Raw genomic sequence first — 18922 nt, forward strand, 5'->3', positions numbered from 1 at the left:
CCAGCATAAATTGTCATTGGTGTTTTTGATTTTAGCCATTCTGACAGGAGTGAGATGGTATCTCAGAGTTGTTTTGATTTGCATTTCCTGGATGGCTAAGGATGTTGAGCACTTTCTCAAGTGCCTCTCAGCCATTTTAGACTCCTCTATTGAAAACTCTCTATTTAGTTCTGCAGCCCACTTTTTAATTGGGTCCTTTGCTGTTTTGGAGACTTGCTTCTTGAGTTCTTTGTAAATTTTGGAGATCAACCCTCTGTCAGATGTGGGATTAGTGAATATTTTTTCCCATTCTGTGGGCTGCCTTTTTGTCTTGCTGACTGTGTCCTTTGCTTTACAGAAGCTTCTCAGTTTCAGTAGGTCCCATTTATTAATTGTTGATCTCACTGTCTGTGCTACTGGTGTTATGTTCAGGAAGCTGTCTCCTGTACCAATTCGTTCAAGGGTACCACCCACTTTCTCTTCTAAGAGGTTCAGTGTGGCTGGATTTATGTTGAGGTCTTTGATCCATTTGGACTTAAGTTTTGTGCATGGCGATAAACATGGATCGATCCGCATTCTTCTACATGCCAGTCTCCAATTATGCCAGCACCATTTGTTGAAGATGCTTTCTTTATTCCATTGTATATTTTTAGCTTCTTTGTCAAAGATCAGATGTTCGTACGTGTGTGGGTTAATACCCGGATTTTCAATTCGATTCCATTGGTCTACCAGTCTATTTTTGTGCCAATACCAAGCTGTTTTCAGGACTATAGCTCTATAATAGAGCTTGAGGTCAGGGATGGTGATGCCTCCGGATGTTGCCTTGTTGAACAGGGTTGTTTTGGCTATCCTGGGTCTTTTGTTTTTCCATACAAAATTGATTATTGTTCTTTCAAGGTCTGTGAAGAATTGTGCTGGGATTTTAATGGGGATTGCATTGAATCTGTAGATTGCTTTTGGCAGGATTGCCATTTTTACTACATTGATCCTACCTATCCAAGAGCATGGGAGATCTTTCCATTTTCTGAGGGCTTCTTTAATTTCTTTCTTTAAAGATTCAAAGTTCTTGCGATACAGGTCTTTCACTTGTTTGGTTAGCATTACCCCAAGGTATTTTATGTTGTTTGTGACAATTGTAAAGGGTGATGTTTCTCTGATTTCTTTCTCAGCCCTCTTATCATCTGTATATAGTAGGGTTACTGATTTTCTTGAGTTGATCTTGTAGCCTGCCCCTTTGCTGAAGGTGTTAATCAGCTGTAAGAGTTCCTTGGTAGAGTTCTTTGGGTCATTTATGTAAACTATCATATCATCTGCAAATAGTAAATGTTTGACCTCTTCCTTTCCAATTTGTATCCCCTTGATCTCCTTTTATTGTCATATGGCTCTGGCTAGAACTTCAAGTACAATATTGCAAAGATATGGAGAGAGTGGACAGCCTCGTCTTGTTCCTGATTTTAGAGGAATTGCGTTGAGTTTCTCTCCAGTCAGTTTGATGTTGGCTGTTGGTTTGCTGTATATAGATTTTATGATGTTTAGGTATGTTCCTGTTATTCCAGATCTCTCCAAGACCTTTATCATGAAGGGGTGTTGGATTTTGTCAAAGGCTTTTTCAGCATCTAATGAGATGATCATGTGGTTTTTGTTTTTCAGCTTGTTTATATGGTAGATTACATTGATGTATTTTCGTATGTTGAACCATCCCTGCATCCCTGGGATGAAACCCACTTGATCGTGGTGAATGATTGTTTTGATGTGTTCTTGGATCCGATTTGCCAGTATTTTATTGAGTATTTTTGCATCAATGTTCATGAGGGATATTGGTCTGAAGTTCTCTTTCTTAGTTGTGTCTTTGTGTGGCTTGGGAATCAAGGTTATAGATGTCTTGTAGAAAGAGTTTGGCAAAGACCCTTTGGCTTCTATTGCGTGGAATACTTTGAGAAGAATTGCTGTAAGCTGTTCTTTAAATTTCTGGTAGAATTCTACACAGAGGCCATCTGGACCTGGGCTTTTTTTGGTTAGGATACTTTTGATGACTGCTTCTATTTTATTAGGGGTTATAGGTCTATTTAAATTGCTTATCTGTTCTTGATTTAATTTTGGCAAGTGATAGTTATCCAGGAAGTCATCCATTTCCTTTACATTTTTGAATTTTGTGGAGTACAGGTTTTCCAAGTATGGCCTGATGATTCTCTGAATTTCCTCAGAGTCCATTGTTGTGTCCCCCTTTTCATTTCTGATTTTGTTAATTTGCATGTTCACACTCTGCTGTTTGGTAAGTTTGGATATAGGTTTGTCTATCTTGTTGATTTTCTCAAAGAACCAACTCTGTGTTGCATTGATTCTTTGTATTGTTTTCCTAGTTTCTACCTTATTGATTTCAGCCCTCAATTTGATTATTTCCTGGAGTCTACTCCTCCTGGGGGAGTTTGCTTCTTTGTGTTCTAGAGCTTTCAGCTGTGCTGTTAATTCTCTAGTATAACTATTCTCCAGTGTCTTCATGTGAGCACTTAGTGCTATGAACTTCCCCCGTAGCACTGCTTTCAAAGTGTCCCATAGGTTTGGGTATGTTGTGTCTTCATTCTCATTGAATTCTAGGATATCTTTAATTTCTTTTTTTATTTCTTCTTTGACCCAGGAATGGTGCAGTTGTGCATTATTCAATTTCCATGAGTTTGTAGGGTTTCTGCAATTTGTGTTGTTGTTGTATTCTATTTTAACACATGGTGGTCTGATAAGATGCATGGAGTTATTCCAATTTTTTGTAGCTGCTGAGGTTTGATATGTTGCCAAGTATGTGTCGATTTTTGAGAAGGTTCCATGTGGTGGTGAGAAGAAGGTATATTCTTTTTTATGTGATGAAATGTTCTATAGATGTCTGTTAATCCCATTACTTCTATTAGACCCTTTGCTTCTTTGTTGAGTTTCTGTCTGGTATTCCTGTCTAGTGGTGAGAGTGGTGTGTTGAAATCTCCCACTATATGTGTGTGGGGCTTTATATGTGATTTAAGTTTTAGTAATGTTTCTTTTATGAATGTGGATGCCTTTGTATTTGGGGCATAGATGTTCAGGATAGAAACTTCATCTTGGTGGATTTCACCTGTGATGAGTATGTAATGACCTCCTTCATCTCTTCTTTCTTTCTTTCTTTGTTTTTTTATTTTTTTTTCGAGACAGTGTTTTCTCTATTGTTTTGGAACCTGCCCTGGAACTCCCTCCGTTGACCAGGCTTGGTCTCAAACTCACAGAGATCGACCTGCCTCTGCCTCCTGAGTGCTGGGATTAAAGGCGTGGGCCACCACCGCCCGGCTCCTTCATCTCTTTTGATTGATTTTATTTTAAAGTCTAATTTGTTAGATATTAGGATTGCTACCCCTGCTTGTTTCTTCAGTCCATTTGATTGGAAAATTTTTTCCCAACCTTTAACTCTCAGGTAATGCCTGTCTTTGAGGGTGAGGTGTGTTTCTTGGATGGATTCTGTCTTTGAATCCATTCTGCTAGCATGTGTCTTTTTAGGGGTGAGTTAAGGCCATTAATGTTGAGGGATATTAATGACCATTGATTCGTCATTCTTCTTTAATTTGGAATGGTTGTTGTTGGTGGAATCATATGTGGAATTCCACCCCTTTGTTCTTTTGGTGTTGGTAGAGTGGGATTCTCTAATGCCTGTGTTCTTCTGGTTGTAGTTAAGTTCCTTGGGTTGGAGTTTTCCTTCCAGAACTTTATATAGGGCTTGTTTAGTGGATACTTATTGCTTGAATCTAGTTTTGTCATGGAATATCTTGTTTTCTCCATCTATAGTCATTGAGAGCTTTTCCAGGCATAATACTCTGGGCTTGCATCCAAGGTCTCTTAGTGTTGGTAGAATATCTATCCAGGACCTTCTGGCTTTCAGAGTTTCCATGGAGAAGTCAGGTGTAATTCTGATAGGTTTGCCTTTATATGTTACTTGGCCTTTTTCCTTAGCTGCTCTTAATATTCTTTCTTTATCCTGTATATTTGGGGTCTTGATTATTATGTGGCGAGGGGACTTTTTTAGTGATCCACTCAAGTTCGTGTTCTGTAAGCTTCTTGTATCTTCAATGGCATGTTTTTCTTAAGGTTGGGAAAGTTTTCTTCTATGATTTCGTTGAATATGTTTTATGCCCCTTTGATGTGGTTTTCTTCACCTTCTTTTATACCTATTATTCTTAGGTTTGGTCTTTTCATGGTGTCCCATATTTCCTGGATGTTTTGTGTTAAGGATTTGTTGGACTTAAGATTTTCTTTGGTTGGTGAATACATTTCTCCTAGTGTATATTCAACACTTGAGATTCTCTCTTCCATCTCTTCTATTCTGTTGGGGATGCTTGTATTGGTAGTACCTGACCATTTGCCCAGCTTTTCTATTTCCAGCCTTTCTTCAGATTGTGTTTTTTTTTATTGTCGTTATTTCAGTTTTCATCCCTTGCACTGTTTGAATTGTTTCTCGCAATTTTCAGTTTATCTTTTCGTCCATTTGTTGCATTTTATGAATTTTTTGGTTTGTTCTTTCTTCCATTTCTTGCATTTTTTGGTTTGCCTTTTCTTCCATTTCTTGCATTTTTTGGTTTGTTTTTCATCCATTTCTTTAAGGGATTTTCCTATATCCTCTTGTAGGGCCTCTATCATTTTCATGAAGGTGTTTTTAAGGTCATTCTCTTCTGCTTCATTTGCATTGGAATGTTGGAGTCTTGCTGGTGTGGAGTCTCTAGAATCTGGTGGTGTCATATTTTTTTCTGTTGCTCAGTGTGTTTTTGTATTGTCTCTTTCCCATCTCTTCTTCTAGTGGGTGCAGAAAGAGCCCCTTACTGGTCTGGTGGTTAGGGGACTAAAGTTCCCTTTTGGTGGGTGCTAGCAAGTCCAATAATCTGGTAGTTCTTCTATTCCTCCTCCTCGTTCTGGTCCCATGTGTGGAGAAGAAGACCAGGAATCTGGGGTCCTTAGCTCCCAGCTGGTCCCCTGTTCCCTTTGCTGGAAGAGAAAACTTGGGATTTGGGGTGCTCCTGCCAGGATGGGAAGCTCTGTGGCTGTCCCCAGTCATTGGAAGGCATGCCTGGAATGTGGGGCCTTGCTTACCTGGATCTGCTGGTTTCCTGGTCTTGTTGGTGAAAGAGAAGACCTGGAATCTGGGGTGCTTGGCTCCCTCCAGGATTAGAAGCTCTGTGCAGTTCCCAGGCAATCCCCAGGCACTGGAATGCAGGCCCGGATGCAGGGCCTCTTTTACCTGGTCCAGCCAGACCAGCTGGTCCCCTGGTCTCCTTGTTGGAAGAGAAGAACTGGGATCTGGTGTGTTTGGCTCCTGCTGGGATGAGAAGCTCTGAGGCCTTCCCCAGTCACTGGAAGCAGTAATGAGAAGTTTTATCATTAGCATATACAATATTTGAATTATTTGCTATGAAAAATAGAGAGTATAGAATTTTTCTATAACTACCGTGAATCAGAGTTATTAGCTAAATTGGCATACTACATTTTAAAAACATTTTCACCATGGGGGGACCAATATTGTTTATCCTCACACTCCAGACAGATTTAATTGGGATACTTCTTACAATCATAACAATGTTTATTTTTCTTAATGATACATGATAATTTTAAGTTCTCTGAAATATGAGTTAAAACTACAAAAGCTAGGCATGGTAAGAGATACAGACAGGTGGATCTCTTTGTGATTGATGTTAGTCTGGTCTGCATGGAAAGTTCTGAGACAGATCTATATGGTTCGACCCAACTCCAAAACTAACTAATTACTTAAAAACTTCAAATATTGTCTTTCAAAATGAAAGACAGATACAAATATTTTCAACTAGTAAATTTATATTTATAAAGTATATCACATATTTGAATATGCAAAAGTGAAATCTTTTAAAAAAGAACTGCTTTCAGCAGTCAGATTTCATAATGCTATTAATTGATTGCACAATCCAAATGTTTTACTAATCTAGGAGGAAGAAGGGCAGGGTAATCTCATGCTGAAGGATGGCTAGGATTAGCAGTGCAAAAGTGGCCATCCTGCCAAAAGCAATCTACAGATTCAGTGCAGTTCCCTTCAAAATTACAGCACCATTCTTTATAGAAATTGAAATTGTATTTTCACTTCATTTGGAAACATGAAAATCCCAGCATAGCTATAACAGTCCTGGATAACAAAAGAACTACTGGAGTATCATCATCCCAAACTTTAAGTTGTATTCCAGAGCAATAGTAATAAATAGCAATAAAAAAATCACGGTATTGGCATAAAAACAGAAACACTGATCAATGAAATCAACCCGAAGACCCAGGAAAAATTCCATACACTTACAGATACTTGGTTGTTTTCTGACAAAGAAGCTAGAAATATGCACGAAAGAAAAGAAAATATTTTCATAAAATGTGCTTGCCAAACTGTATAGCTGCATATAGGATGAAAATATATCCATATCTATCACTGTGCACAATACTCAATTCCAAATGTATCAGGGATGTCAATGTAAGACCATGTATCCTGAACCTCATAGAAGAGAAAGTAGAGAATAGCTATGAATTCACTGGCAAAGGAAATGACCTTTTGAACAGGACACTAATAGCACAGGTATCAAAACCAACGATTAATAAATTGGTATTCGTGTAGCTAAACATTTTCTGTACGGGAAAGGACACTACTCAAGCAAAGCAGCAGCCTACAGAATGAGAACATAATCTTTACTAATTTTATAGGTGACAGAGTTAGTATCTAAAATCTATAAGGAAATAAAAACTGAGCATCAAGAAAATAAATAACCCAGTTAAAAAGATATGTAGAGCAAAGTACAGATTCCTCAAAAAGTGAAAAATAGCTGAGAAATACTTTAAACATTTTCAACATCCTTAGTCTTTATGAAAATGCAAATTAAATCTACTTTGAGATTCTTCTTACCCTGGTTAGAATGGCCAAGATCAATAAAACAAATGGCAGTGCACTCTGGCAAGGATTTTGGGAGAAAACAGAACACTTACCCATTGCTGGTGGGAATGCAAACTGGTACAGCTCCTACGTAAATCAGTTTGGAAGTTTCTCAGAATTGATCTACACCAAGAGTCAGTCATTCCCCATTTGGGTAGGAACCCAAAGGAATCTACCTTCTACTATACAGAGACTTGCCCATCCATGTTCATTGTTGCTATATTCATAGTAGCAGCCAGAAATTGCCAACAGGTTAAATGCTCATCAGCTGATGGAGAGATAATGAAAATGTGGTACATTTACACAAAGAAATTTTATTCATCTGTTAGGAAAGAATGAAATTATGAAATTTTCTGATTAATGGGTGGAGCTAAAAAAAAAAAACATGTGGAGTAAGGTTACCCAGGCCCCAAAACCAAAACCAAACATTATATGTGGATATTAGCTTTTAAGCTTTAGATGTTTGTGCTTTGTTCTAAATAAGCACAGAGGTTAGGTGGATGGGAAGGATCAGGAAGTGAGTAGGGAATGTTCCAAAGAAATAGAAACAGAGCATAATTTTATAAACAGATAATGGAGAAACTAGACTTGGAGGAAAGGGTAAAGAATGGAAAATGGGAAAAGACAGTTAATACTAAAGGCCTTTTGAAAGGCCATATGTAGGAACTTCCTAAAATATATACATATAAGAAAATAATTGAAATGGAGTCATCATGTACTAGGGGCAAAAATGCCCCAAATAGACATCTTATGCCACTAAATAAAAATTCTAGTGTTAGGAATGGGTTACATCTTGTTGAGTCATTGACTAAAATGTTCCCACAGATCCTCCCTCCCTCACAAACAAGGGTGTTGCCAAGGCTATTGGTTCTTTTCATGATCTGATGATAAAGCCCTATTGCTGAAGACACAACTTACTTATATCATTGAACAAGGAGAAAACAGAGCAGGTGTCCAACTACACTGTTCAGACACAATGACTAGTGTTCATGGTGCTGGAAGGTACTTCCATGTGCTACCAGAGGAGAAAAGTAATCATTGACTTAACTCAGCTACAAATCCTGTGACTTAAAATAGAGAGCTACTTACAAGATATATTGTTGCAATAATGCCATAAGCATAAGAGTAAATGAACACTTTTTGATTGGATCTCAGGCCCACCATAGGAGATAGAACTCATATTTGACACTGCTAATGTATCCAAGAACCTGAGACTAGATAGATCACTGGACTAGGGGAAAACCTACTATTATTATTTTTGCTTAAGGAACATAGTAATAAACTGACTCCTGATGACATATTGCTCTACTAATAGAGCAAAGCAATACTCAGTCCTCATAAGAGAAGCTTCATGTTGTACATGGTAATTAATGATCCACAGCTGGGCAACATGCAGGCAGTGAGAGACTTTGGAGATAATATAAGGAAATTTGAAGGTATGTCTTTAGTAAGCCCTCCCTCCCCTCAAGGCTTAGGGATCATGAAGAGATTATAAGAGCCAGAGGTGGTGGATGACTTCAAGACACATCAGGGCTGTTGAGGGATATTTGACCACACTGAAACTCGGAGACCATGTTAATAAAATTAACCTTGGATCAGAGGGTGCAGCCAGCCACTAATTGACAAGAATTAGCCATAGTGAGTACAGGGAACCTGGGGAGTTAGAAAGACACAGGAAACAGTAGGAGGGACTTAGAGAACCATAGGCTTTTTTGGTTTGGGACAGTTGTAGAGATGCTCTCTTGCTGGGTCTCCAGCCATAAGGGAAGGTCAGCTGGTTGCTCCTCAGCTTCTCTGATCTATCAGGTGTTCACCCCAATATCTGCTGCTGAGTCATTATTGGTAAATAGAACAACTTTGATGAAAACAACACAGGACTGATACACCTATGACTTCACAGTGAATCTAGAAGCACACACATGAATACATAGGCATACACCAGACAAAATCCTAGTACTGAGAAGAATGTGGTCACAAAATACCACAACCAACCAAGAAGCTATTTCTAATATATATGTACTAGTAAATGAAAAAAATGGTTTTCTCCAATGAAGTGTCCAGGATTGCCTCATGTCCAGGAAGAATTAGCAAATATAAAACAGACTCTATATTTGTTTATTTACTTGTTTATTTATTTGGTTGAGGTTTTGCTTTGTTTTCATAATTTTTGTCATATTGATTTTCTCTTTTTATTTTGTCTGCTTTTATTTTCATTTTTTGTCATTTTCCCTGGTTTTTGTTTTATTTATTTAAAGAGGAGCATAAAATTTACTATATAGGGAGGTAGGAAGTATATTAGATGATTTGGGAGAGGGGAGAGAATATGAACAAAATATAAGAAAATAGATATTAAAACAAAAATTAACTAATTAATTAAATAGAAGCTAACAAAAGATGAAAAATTAGGATGTTAGTTGCAAAGTATTCTGAGTTGCTTTTGGAGGTGACAGTGAGAGAAAAATGATACCTTTTCCCATGTCTTATTACTCTACTCTCTCATTTCCTTTGACTAAAAGAAACAGAGATAGGAGGAATGAAGATAGAGGAAGTGGGGAGAAAAAGAAAAGAGAATAGGAATCAGAGAGGTGAGGTTAAACAGGAAAAGCAGCGAGAATATTCAAAACTCCACTTGTGAAAGATCATGGAGATAGGAGAAAGTAATAAGCAGGGAGATGAGGGACCCACAGCACAGATTCAAGCCAACCACTGTCTTGGTGTTCTATTGCCGTGAAGAGACACCATGACCAAGGCAACTCTTATAAAATAAAACGTTTAATTGGGGCTTGCTTACATTTTCCAAGGTTTAGTCCATTATCATAATGGTAGGGAAAATGGTGTCAGGCAGGTAGATATGGTGCTGGAAAAATAGCTGAGAACTACATCCTGATAGCAGGCAGCAGAGAGAGACAGTTGGCCTGGTTCAGGCTTTTGAACTCACAATGCCCACCCCAGTGACACACTTCCTCCAACAAGGTCACACCTACTCCAACAAGACCACACCTCTTAATCTTTCCCAACAGTTCCACTCCCTGGCGACTAAACATTCAAGTATATAAGGCTATGGGGACTACTCTTATTCAAACCACAACTACCACCCTGTAAATCAACATTACTTTATGAAATATAACCAAAATTTTATAAACTTTATAAAAATCTTCTACACCTCATATCTCTCTAATTTAATTTTCCACTAGAAAAACATGCATGGTCTGAACCTTAACCAAGAGTGACCTGATCTTTTCTGCAAGCTTTGAAGCACCATGACCTACTAAAATGAGAAACTATGAATCACAACACTTAGCTTGCAGCTTGAGCCACATTTCTCCCCTGTCCTGCAGGCTTTAAGTGCACTGTGACTGATGGTGCTGACCCCATCCCCAGCATCTTTGAGCTTAGCATTTCCTAAAGTCCTTTTCATCCAATTGTCTGCTCCTCACTACAGAAAGTAATAATATCTCCAAGACCACCCCATGCACAAATTAAGATGTGCACATGACTCACTGGCTGATATTTATGGGATGATCTAGGCCTTGCCTTGCTTGGCTAAATGAGCTGTGCTAACCTCTGAAGCCCAGGTCCAGAGCAGTCCATTGTAAGTAGCAAGACTGGCTGAGAAAAATGAGACAGTTGATCTTGAGGTAAAGTTTTAGCTATTATTAGCTCATGTTTCAGAAGGGAAATGGGTCCTTGGTGGCAAATAACAGACAGATGGTTTGGGCAAAAATTGGCTAAAAACAATAAAAGACCCCCAACCAACCAACCCCCCCCAAAAGAAGTAAAATTTGGTATTTTTAAATTTAACATTCTTTTTTTTTTTTTTTGGTTTTTACGAGACAGGGTTTCTCTGTATTGTTTTGGAGGCTGTCGGTCCAGCCCGTCCTCGAACTCATAGAGATCTGCCTGCCTCTGCCTCCCGAGTGCTGGGATTAAAGGTGTGCGCCACCACCGTCCGGAAAATTTAACATTCTTATCTTTATACCCCCTTTCTCTACTTTTAGTATGCATTTGACCTCAATGTAGCACTGAAGTTTTTAATACAAGGACCATTTTAATATGCATTTAGCTTGTGCATACAAGTTGGCACCCACAACTTCTCACTTGCCTTGTTAGCCCACATTGCCTTTTACTTTAGAACAAAGAAGCATTTCTTCAAGGGAAGACTATAAACTTTATCAATTGAAATGAAAACGAAATGCTATTGGATATAAAATGTTAAGAGTGCAAGCCGGGCGGTGGTGGCATACGCCTTTAATCCCAGCACTCAGGAGGCAGAGGCAGGCGGATCGCTGTGAGTTCGAGGCTGGGCTGGACTGACAGCCTCCAAAACAATACAGAGAAACCCTGTCTCGTAAAAACCAAAAAAATAATAATAATAAAATAAAGAGTGCAAAAAGAATGCCTATCATCAAAATCACAGATTTTTTTTATGACATTTCAGGTTTATCCCTCTCCTGTTCCTCTAAAATAGGAAACAGACATCTGAAACCTAGTTATATTTAAATTCTTATGAATTCAAGTTAAATGTGACAATATAAAAACATATGGGATGCTTCTATTACTTGAGTATTTTGACCAAGACATAATGCCCATTTTCCCTCTTTCTTGTGTCACTGTCTTGCTGATGGCTGCTTGTTACTCTCAGTGCCCTGGGATATAGGAAAATAAGATTAAACTGATCACTTGCAACAAAAATAATATATTTCCACATGGCAGAAGATGGGGCAGGAAACTTGGAGAGCTGCGAGATATGGAGAATGGCTATGAAATGTCATCTTCTAGGTAAGACACAGCCATTGCAATCATGATTTCAAACACAACATATCTGGACTGGGTCCTGTAAAGAATGGGTCCATTAATCGCCTAGCCAGTGTGGGAGAAGGACTCAAGGCTGAACTATATATACCCTACTGATAGAGTCAGGTGATGGGGGAAGTCCTGTACATTTGTTAATAAAGCACTGTTGAGCCAATAGGAATCTAGATAGATGGGACTAGGAGTCCAGGAGGATTCTGGGAAGGAGAAACACAGGAGAGTTCGACATGTAACCGCCATGGGGTAGGAAGCCCGGAACTATTCTCCGGTAAGAGAAATACTTAGATTAACAATTATGGGGTAAATACTTAAGTCAGAGCTAGCCAGTAAGAAACAAGCAAGGCCAACAGCTTCATAATGAATATAGCCTCCTGTGTGTTTATTTGGGACTCATGCAGCTCTAGAACCAGGCTGGTAGGAAGGCTCCTCTCAAAGAAAAAGCTTCTCTTAACAGTCAGGGAAAGTGGAAATCACTGCCTTAAGCTATGTAACCCTAGACAACTACTCCAGGCTCCAAAGCAGTGGTTCTCAACCTTCTGGGGGTTTAATAACTCACAGGAATTGCCTATGACCATTACAGAATACAGATATTTGCATTATGACTCATAACAATAGCAAATTACAGTTATGAAGTAGCAACAAAAATAATTTTATAGTTGGGTTCACCACAACACAAGGAGCTGTATTAAAGGGTTTCAGCTTTGGAAAGGTTGGAAATCACCACTCCAAAGGATAGTCCAAATGCAATGACCACAGAAATTGCCCTGGTTAGACATAAATAGACATCAAACAAAACATAAATTCACAAATCTTGGAAAGGAGCAGGTAGGGAGGAGAAAGAGTGTTGATGGGGTAGAAGGATAAGAGGGTATGGAGAGAGAGTAACTAGAATTCATTAAATGCATTTGTGAAATTATCAAAGAACTAACAATAAAAATCTACTCCATAGACTATAATTAAAGAAGAACCACATATGTATATATGCCAAAAAGAACACGAAATTATCTCCAGTGTAGTAAGAATAGTTGTTTGTCCTTCAGGAGGAAGAACTAATCTTAAGGAGATAGAGCAAAGCTCTGTCTGTCTGTTTGCAGATCTAGAATTGTTATCAAGGTGTTTTTCTCTTACCACCCTTTACCCTGGTGCAGAGTGATCAGATCAGATCATTATTATGTGCAGAAAACATATGAAGCATCTAAATAGGGGTTTTCAAAATATGAACCAATGTGCTATTCAAGGAAAAAGTAATTTTAACCCTAATTATCTTCTCTCTCCACATTCTCCCTTTTCTGTATCACTTTCCTTGTACTAAATATTACATTCAGGACCTTGTATAAGCTAGGTAAGCCCTCCAGCACTGAGCCTCACACCCAGCTAAACTTTTTGCTTTTTTTCTTAATCAAGGTTATCTGGCAAAGGTTCACATATATAAACCATTTTATATTAGTGACAAATATATATTTCTTTTCATTAATATTTTTCTCTTTTAGATAATGAAAAATACAAAAACAGAGCTGGGAAAACCTAATTATAGTGAAACAATGTCCATAAAAAAGCTTTGCTGCTTCCAGGACACCAAGATAGCATCTAATTGACTGGCAAGTAGTTATTTTGGGTTTTCTCCTACTTGGCCACATCTGAAGTTCATTTTGCAGTGTTCTGCCCTAGAGAATCCTTGGATTGTGAAGAGACAAAATAGTGAGGTGAAGACAGGATGGATAGGTTCTGACTGCCTGGATTGGAATCCTTACTCTGTTCCATGCCAGCTATGAGATCTTACTCTCCATTCCTGTTTCTTCATATATAAAGTGAGGATAATGATAAGGCCTTTCTCCTAGGACTGGCATGAGGATTCACTGAAAATTTATAAGGGTACAGTGCTTAAAACTGTGCTTGGTAGCTCAAAAATAGCACTTGCTTGGCTAAATGGTTCCTCACATTTTGTGTGGTCAAACGGATAATTTTAAAAATCCATTATATAACTATAAAATATGTTAATTGAATTAGTTTATTCACAAATGACTCTTAAAACATAAAGGGAAGGAGTGAGTATGTATAATACACGTGAATATTCTCAACCCTCTACTAAAGATTGTTTTAGAACTGTTAGTTTTTTTTTTTTTTTGGTTTTTTCAATACAGGGTTTCTCTGTATTGTTTCGGAGGCTGCCGGTCCAGTCTGGCCTCGAACTCACAGAGATTCGCCTGCCTCTGCCTCCCGAGTGCGCCACCACCGCCCGGCCAGAACCGTTAATGTTAACTGTACTGGCAGATGTTTTAAAATGTATTGATATACATTTCTCAACATATTCACCAGGAATATTAGTATGCATAGTAGCGGGAAAAAATAAAGGATGATATGTTTTCCTTATTTATATATTTTTCTTTTCTTTTTTTACATTTTTAGTTCTTGGAGAGTTGCGACCTTGAAGACCTATTTGTGCTGCCTAAAATATTCTTGGATGTATGGTCCTCCACTGGGGTATGATCAGCGGATCCTTCTTTTCCAGTCAGCTAATAATTACCAATTGTTTTATGGCTAGGAATATGATTTTGTGCCCAACTCCCCTCTCCATGCTGGCATTTGGTCTGACTTGGGCTTGCATAGGTTTGGTGCAAATGTCACTACTATTATGAATTCATGTGTGCAGCTACCCTGCTGTGTGCAGAAGATAATGCTTCCTTGTAGTCACCTACTACAGTCCTTCCATCCCCTCTTAGGTAATGATCCCTGAGTCTTGGAAAGGCGTGGTTGTCATATATATATTTTCCCTTTAGCGATGAGCATTTTGTAGTCTCCTGTTCTCTGCACCATGGACACAGTTATGTTAATCATCCATGGTAATCATTACTTACTGTAAGTAGAATCATCTCAGGTGAGAGTTGAGAGATGCACTTATCAATGGATATAATGATAAGCCTTAGGAATCAGATTAATGCTATGTCCGTTTGGCAAAGTAATAAAAGTAGGTTCTTCCTTAGGGCCTATGACCTGTCCAGCTACAGTATTATGGTCTGATAATGGTGCCAGATATGAGTTTCTTTCTTCTTGTTTTACTCTTTGTATCCCATCTAACCACAGTGCAATATAATTTAACATAGCAAAAAACACAACAAAACTCTTGCAAACACACAAACTCATGGAACTTGAACAATACACTACTGGATGATGAATGTATCAAAAAAGAAATAAAAATGACATAAAAATTTCCTGAAACTAAATGAAAATGAAAATATAGCAAAGCAAAACCTTTGAAATACAATGATGGAGTCCTGTGAACAAAACTTATAGCTCTAAATGCCTACATTAAAAAATCATAAAGAACATCAATGATGCAACTTAAAAGACTGGGAAAAGAACAAACAAAATCCAAGCCCAGTAGGTGGCAAGAAATAATAAAAACCAAAGCAAAAATCAATGAAAAACAGAAAAGACAAAATTATAAATAACTAAGAGCTTATTCTTTGAGAAGATGAACAAGGTTGACAGACCCTTGGCCCAACTAACCAATAGAAAGAAAGAAATGACTCAGATGAAGAGAATCTAAAATGAATAGGGAAATGTTACAACAGAAACCAAGGTATAGTTTTTTTTTTAAATCTCTTTACTCTTTGTGGGTCCTGCCACCCTAACTCCCATGGAGACTTATTCTTATTTATGAATGCCCAGCCTTGGCTTGGCTTGTTTCTAGCTAGGTTTTCTTAACTTAAATTATCCCTTCTACCCTTTGTCTCTGGACTTTTATCTTTTTCTAATCTATATGCCTTTCTTTACTTCCTTCTTTGTGGCTTTTTGTGTGACTGGGTGGCTGGCTCCTGGAGTCCTCTCCTCTTTTCTTTTGTTCCTCAATTTTTTCTCCCTAGACATGTCATCTCTGTTCTGCTCTGTTGACATCCCCAGAATTTCCTTTTTTAAAAATAAGATTTCCCAAAGAACATGAAGTAGTTTGGTTTGTGGAATTTCCTCCAGCCTCTTTTAGATTATCCGATCCCATTTTTGTTAAACCTCTCTCATTTCAAGCTACCTTTAATCAACGTTGCCCCATCTGTTTACTTGTCCCCCTATGCTTTTTCCTTGATGAACACAATATTCTTACTCTACTCTTTCCCTTTCCATTCATATCTGTAGTAAATTATATCTTACTGCAGTCTTTCCTACTACCGTTTCTTTACTTCTTAAACGACTGACATTTAAGGACCGTTATTATTGTATATTCAAAGAGGACCTACACTTCTGTCTCAGTTACTTTCCTATTGCTGTGTTAAACACCATTATCAAATGCAACTTACAGAGGGAAATGTTTATTTGGGATTGTGGTTCCAGGGGGAAAAGAGTCGATCACCAGCATCATGGGAGAAACATGGCAGCAGACAGGCACGGTGGTAGAAGCAGATAAGAACTCAAATCTGAAACCATAAAAGTGAAACAGTTCCACCAATTATAGACCAAGCACTCAAATATATAAGCCTATAGGGGGCATTGCCATTAAAACCATCCCATTCCACTCCCTGCCTCCTAGAGGCTTATGGCCATATCATAATGCATAATGCATTTAGTACAAATTTAAAAGTTCCTTTTGTCTTTCAGTCCACACAGTTAAAAGTCTAAAGTCTCTTCTGGGATTAAAAGCAATCTCTTAATTTTAACTCATGTAAAATCAAAGTCAAAGAGTAAATTACATACTTCTACCATACAGTGGGACAGACCATACATTATTATTTCAAAGAGGAGGAAATGGGGCATTGTGACAAAATACTGGGACACAACAGGGCAAACTCCAAATCCTATAACTCTATGTTCAATGTCAAATGGCACTGACAATAACACACTTCTGTCTTTTTGGCTGGTCCCAACCCCTGTGTGCAGCTGTCCTTAGCAGACATCCCACAGCTCTAGCATCTCTAGTGTCATAGTGTCTTCAATGCATTCCAAACTTTCCTTTCATTGCTTAATGCAATGGACTCTCAGAGTCTCCTTGCAGGGACCACTCCGAACACACACATAAATAATTCCCTCAGTGAATTCCAAGATAACACAAACAGATGAATGAAATAAGAAATTAAATACAGGATACAAAAGTAAAATTCAATAGGTAGAAATACTTGGAAAAACATGAAACACTGAAAATGAAAATTTCAATAATACAAACCAAAAACTGTGGAAACCTCTCACTGATATAATAGATCGCAGGAAGGATAGAATTTCAGGGCTTAGAAACAAGGCAGGGGAACTGAAACAATCAGTCAATGACAGAGACATTAGAAACAACAACAACAACAAAAACACCTGATATACAGACACTATGCAAACCAAATAATGAAGATCATAAGAGTAGAAAATAGAATTTGATGCCAAAAACATACAAATATTTTCAATAAGATTACAGCAGAAATAACTTCAAGTCTAGAGAAAGCAATGACCGTCAACACACAGTGGACATTTAGAAACTCAGACAAGTCCAGAGGAGAATAACCTCATTATTATTAAAGTACTGACTATGCAAACAAAGGAAAGTATACTGTATATTAAAATAGGCAAGGGAGAAACACCAAGCCACACATAATGACAGTTTCTTCAGAACATTAGAATATTCTGCAACAGAAACTTTAGTACAAGACAGCTTAGAATGATGTATTACAAGCTCCAGATGATGATTGCTAAATAAGACAACTATACCCAACAAAACTGTCATAACTGAAGGAGTAAAAAAAAAAACTTAACATGATAAAGCTGTCCAAAAAGTTGTGAGCACTAAATCATCTTTATTTGTACTTGGAAGAATCTATAGGTTCTATGAGGTTATAGCAAGAAACAAACCACTGGAACAGAAATTAATCAAAGTAAGGAAAAAGACAAAATAACAGGAACACTGAGTTTTTAACAATAACTGAATATGAATGGTCCATAATACCAATCAAAAGATACTGACTACAAAGAGACAGTAAGATATAGTTGAGCAAGTAATAGCACTTCCTAGCAAGTATGGCAACCTGAGGTTGATCCTCAGGACATGCACGGAGGAAGAAGAGAACCAACTTTTACAAGTTGTCCTCTGGAATCTAATGTGCATTGTGTCATGTGCACACCCGCCAATAATCTTCTTCTTCTTCGTCTTCTTCTTCTTCTTCTTCTTCTTCTTCTTCTTCTTCTTCTTCTTCTTCTTCTTCTTCTTCTTCTTCTTCTTCTTCTTCTTCTTCTTCTGCTGCACGTTGGTGAGACTTTGGCTTTTTTTTTCTTTTCTTTTTCTTTTTATTAATATTTTTTCCATTTTAAATTTAGATAAGAAACAAGGTTGCTTCACAAGTCAGTACGAGGTCCCTCTCCCTTTCCCTCCCCTCCTCCCGTGCCCTCCCCCATCCCCCCCGTTATCCCTCATTCCCCCAGGGAGGGTGAGGCCCTCCATGGGGGTGTCCATAGTCTGTCATTTCATATAGGGCAGGGCCTAGACCCTTCCCCAAGAGTTCAGGGTAAGAGTACACCTCACATTGTTGGATGGGAGTCCAGAGACCGTGTGTATACTTGGGATGGGTACTGATCTGCTGTCCAAGGCTCAATAGATTACCTAGGCCTCCTCACTGACACCCAGATTCGGGGGGTCTTAATCAGTCCCATGCTGGATTCCCAGGCTGATGCCTGGGATTCAAGAGTTAACCTTTGTCTGGTCAGCTGTTTCTGGGGGTTCAACCAGCCCAGTCTTAATCCCTTTGATCATCAGTCCTCCCTCTCTGATACTGGCTTTCTTGAGTTCAGCTCAGTACTTAACCAGCCAGTAAATGAAGTTACTGTTTCCCAGACTCTCTGGCCATAGGATTGTAGGCTGGCACTCCCCAGATCTATGACTAAAATCCATATATGAGAGAGTACATGCCATGTTTCTCTTTTTGTGACTGGGTTACCTCACTCAGGATGGTTTCTTCTAGTGTCATCCATTTGCCTGCGAATCTCATGATTCCATTATTTTTTTCTGCTGAATAGTACTCCATTGTGTAGATGTACCACATTTTCTCTATCCACTCTTCGGGTGAGGGACATCTAGGTTGCTTCCAAGTTCTGGCTATTACAAATAAAGCTGCTATGAACATAGTTGAACAGACATCTTTGTTATATGAATGGGCATCTTTTGGATATATGCCTAAGAGTGCAGTTGCTGGGTCTTGTGGTAGGTTTATTCCCATTTTTCTGAGGAATCTC

Source organism: Mesocricetus auratus, unplaced genomic scaffold, assembly GCF_017639785.1.
Source record: "Mesocricetus auratus isolate SY011 unplaced genomic scaffold, BCM_Maur_2.0 Super-Scaffold_100676, whole genome shotgun sequence".
NCBI lineage: Eukaryota > Metazoa > Chordata > Mammalia > Rodentia > Cricetidae > Mesocricetus > Mesocricetus auratus.